The 4672-nt window shown below is 25.3% G+C and overlaps 1 pseudogene; it reads right to left on the bottom strand.

Moving 5' to 3' along the window:
* Nucleotides 1-816: 816 nt before the first annotated feature.
* LOC102604960 ((E,E)-germacrene B synthase-like) overlaps nt 817-4672 on the bottom strand; it is a 6798-nt pseudogene continuing 2942 nt past the window's right edge.

The following is a 4672-nucleotide window of genomic DNA, read 5'->3' as shown; positions in this document are numbered from 1 at the left end:
AATACTAAGAGACGTGAAATCTAAAATGGTAACATAGATGGAGTATCAATCAGTCATCATTTGGGGCTTGAATTTCATGAATTAGTTTTTTGTTTTAACTGAGGTACTCATGTATTTACTTTGAAAAGAATCAATTCATGTTGACATTCAATTTTCGCCCGATTCATAATTTAATTAATCTTCAAACTTTTTCAATTCCAAATAAGTTAAAATAATAATTTTTTACAAAAAGTCAAAAATATTTTCAGAGCAATTTTTCCATTTTGTAATAAACAATATAAGGTGTTTATATTTATGGTATATATTTTATATAATTTTGGATATGTTTTCTATATTTAAACACGAATTTAAGTTAAAGTGTGTGTTTGTTTTCTTTAAATCAGTTAATTCATAACTTAATTGATATACTTAAATTATTTATTTCAAAGTAATTAATTTACATTATTAAATTAAGAAGGTTTTAAATTAATTGGATGCATAATTTATTCTTGTCCCATTTCTATCAAATTCAAACCTTTCAAGAACAAATCGTCCTCAATTATTTTTTTATAGTAATTGTTGATAAGTTTGATATTTCTAATAATGAAGGATACTTTAGTCAATTTAATGATTATTGTACAATACAATTAATCAAACAATAAAAATGTTATTAAACCAAAACAAACGATCAATTTATTTAAAGTATATAATTATAAAATAATGCAATACAATACAATACAAACAATATGCATCACATATAAATAAAAGATGTTCAATTTATTATGTGGCTGATTTTGCTCCAATTCCTTGATTCTAGGTGTAATTTCATCATGATATTCATATTTTGATAGATTCAACTAGTAACAAGCTAATCATATTTTTAAGTTTGCCTTTGGAGTTTGAATTCTTACAATTGTCAATTTCTAACTTTTTCTTTATTTAAATAGAGAAGTTCTTTGTTTACATCCTTCCATCCATTGATGACTTCCTTATGATACAACTCTATGTATGCCTCTTGCTTCGAAGCTTCATATTCTTTCATGTAGCATTCAATAATTGAAGCTACATGTCCTCTTTCTTGTTCAGCCTATATGAAATAAATATCAACATCTTAACTAAACTACTATAGTTTTAGCATTTCTTTTTATCATATTGTAAAATTCTTAGTTAATTCTTAAGTCAATTTAAAATAAATCCACTTTATACAATTTACTAGTGTACACATTCGCGCTTCGCGCGAAATTAAATATATATTTAAAATAATTGATGTTGTTAATTGATTTTTTTTCAATAAGAAGTGTATAAAAAAAACAATACAAATCAAGTCACGGTCTTGATATTGTCTATTCAAAGATAATTTCAAACTTTAATTTCCGCTTAACATGGCCGATAAAAAGAAGAAAAACATAAAAAATATCTCAAGAAAAAGAAATTAAGTTGATTATACAACATTACATCAGAGATTATACTTTGCACCAGAAAATAAAAGAATCGAAACACATAATATAAAATAAAATGTATATTTATAAAAAGTCGATGTCATTAGTAATTTGACCTGTTACTTATCTACTCGATTATATAAAGATTATCATAGTGACAAAATATAATTTTTTAGAGTACATGAAGTGTCAAGTTGTAGAAAAGTATGTCAAAAGTTAAATCAATGTTTGTCCCTAACACATGCAGAGGAGTGAAAGAGTTTTATAACATTAATCTAATTATTATTGTAGTCATCGCTAAAAAAAAATTAATATATGATAATAATTATTCAAAAGATAACTCATTCTTTAATGTGGAAAATTCAGATAGAAAATTTTTGCTTTAAATAATTATAGGTTAAATACACACTAATCACATATGTACATTTATTATAGGATAAAATAACTTTTTATTATATATGTATGCATACATGAAAAAAATTTCTCCCTTCTTTTCATTAAATAATTTGCTTATTAATTAAAAATTTTAAAATACTAAAAAGATGACTTAGTTATTTTGTGATTGATTTCTAATATGATAGACCATATCATATATTTTTAGGGGCAACAACATCCAATAGCTATGGCCTATGAAAAATGTACCATAGGTAATATTATACATTTCAACCATGAATTTTTTTTAGAATATTAATTAGAAATTGACTAATAGATACACACAAAAACAAAAATGTGATATTTTTCATCTCATTCATTCGCATAATAAGAAGAAGAATAGCAAAGTTAATTAATAATAAATGCTATTTGAACTTTCTAATATGTTGGTTAGTAGAGTTTCATAATTTAATTTTTGTTGAATAAAAGGAAATTTAATATATTTGATCAAAAAAAAAAAATTAAAAAAGAATAAACTAATATTAATTGAAATCAGAACAATACATTAATAAATCTTCATAATGTTTGAAAACCATTCAAACTTTTATACTAATATGAGCATCTCTTTTGATGAATCTTCTAAGATAATTAAGCTTCCTTAGCTTCTTCATTTTGATGAACTTATACCAAACATCTCTATCATGAATCTTTGAAGAATATATCTATCATCTTTATCAAAGTGAAGGTCATATCGTAACATTATTAAGTACATGATTGATGAAAAAGATGAATAATTTTTTTTAATAGGAGAAAAAACTAAACTAAAAAAAAAAAAAGAATGAGAAAATGAAAATGAACATTGAACATCTCCATAGATAATTGGTATTTATAGATTTGATAAATCAAAAGAATAGTTATAAAAGAAGTTGAAGAGACATGTTATTTAAGTAGAGAAGATAAATATATGGAGGTTTTTTTTGTAACTTATAAGATATAATTAGAATAGTAAATATGATTGATTTTTTTTTATTAATAAGCAAATTATTTAATGAAAAAAAATAAAGAAAAAAGGAGAAAGTATAAATGAAAATGGAAGCCAAAAGAGATGTCACATCACATTCTCTAGTGTACTTGTCTGCGTACAAAAAATCTTTTTTATATATAAAAAAGTATAAACGTAATAGATGAAAAATGAAAAATACAAAAACTAACACAAATAAGTAAATAAAGATAATAAAAAAACATTAATCCCTACATTTAGTTTAAAATAATTGTTTCTACCAACAAAATGAAATTTGTATAATATAAATACACAAAAGCAGCACTACCATGCTACTAAGCATTAAAATTATAGTTTCACTTAAAAGTGAGGAAGAAATAAGAAGAATATATATAAATAAATAAGGGTGAATAAAAGTATAACTCATCTTGAATCTCTTCTTGTGGGCACCGATTTGATTTATTATTATTATTATTTTAATGGAAATGAGCCAAATCCATCTCCTAAGTATCATATATGCTTTAATAACAAATGAAAGGGAATTTACCAATCAATATAGTTATGTCGTCTAAGTAGTTTGTTTTATTTTTTGAGATCAAATTGATTTAACAAATTTCTTTTTCAATAAATACAGGCTCACCAAAAGAATCAAACAGTCCGGAAATTGTCATAATCTCATTGATCAGTAATTTTACAAATTTCTTGAACAATATAACAAATAAACAATGACATATGTGCAATAACGCCTCATTTTACCTCTGCAGTGGGTCGAGATTCAATCAACTTAGAACTAACACTTTGATGCAAACTTGACATATCCAATATTATCACATATTCAAATTGAGAAGGAAAAACTATTAGCCAAGCTTAAAAGACAAATCAAATTAATGATGAACCTCACCTTCTGAATATTTTATAAAAAAACAAAGAGACTCGAAAAACTGATGCATATGTTTCTATGGGAGCTTCGCCGTACCCCTGAATGGATCCTATGCTATTTGGATTTAATCAAACTGATGCATATGTTTCTATGGGAGCTTCACCGTACGCCCGAATGGATCCTGTGCTATTTGGATTTAATCAGAGCTTCAATGCAAACTTCGAACACCAAATGTGAAAACAAAAAAATAAATGGTTCAACAATTACGTACAAGTCAAAGAAATCTAGTACAGTAACTAATTATACAAAATATATATATACGCTTGAAATTCCAATACAATAAAGAAAAAATTTCACTACCACAAACTGATCATTGATATCAAGTGACCATCGATGAAAGCATCTTTGTTCATATACTGAAATCACCCTTTAGTCTCCTTTTATATAAAATATGAATTGAAATGAGAAGGAAATGATTAGAGGAAGGACGACATAGCTACAAGAGAAGACAACCAAAAAGAAGGAATAAATAGAAGATGTGAGAGTAACGGAATGAGGGTAAGATAAATACAGCAGAAACTTTTTGGTTTTTGATAACGGAACACGTCTCTAAGTCTTCCGTAACAGTTGTAACTTTTAAACTCTCCAGTAACATATTTCTCTTGTAATAAAGAATTTTGTTCTTTTTAACTATATATCTAAGTAATAAACTAATTTAAATAAGAAAAAAAAAGGCCAAAAGAAGAGAAAAAAGAATGGTGGCCTTAGAGGCATGCCACATAAGCAAGTCTAACATTCTCCTTTATATATATATAGATTCCTTCTGTATACTTATGGAGGTAAAATTAAAAGAGGGAGAAATTGACATAAATAGTCATTCAAGAAAATTGTAGCTAACAAATATATGTGTTTTGTATATTAGTATATAATATATATTTTTGATACATATTAGTGTATATATTTTGTATATTTGTTGTGTGGATAAATTACTCCAACCCCCCC

This window comes from Solanum tuberosum, unplaced genomic scaffold (assembly GCF_000226075.1).
Source record: "Solanum tuberosum cultivar DM 1-3 516 R44 unplaced genomic scaffold, SolTub_3.0 scf00873, whole genome shotgun sequence".
Lineage (NCBI taxonomy): Eukaryota > Viridiplantae > Streptophyta > Magnoliopsida > Solanales > Solanaceae > Solanum > Solanum tuberosum.
The sequence above is the reverse complement of the archived record's forward strand: the minus strand, read 5'-3'. Positions and strand labels throughout refer to the sequence as shown.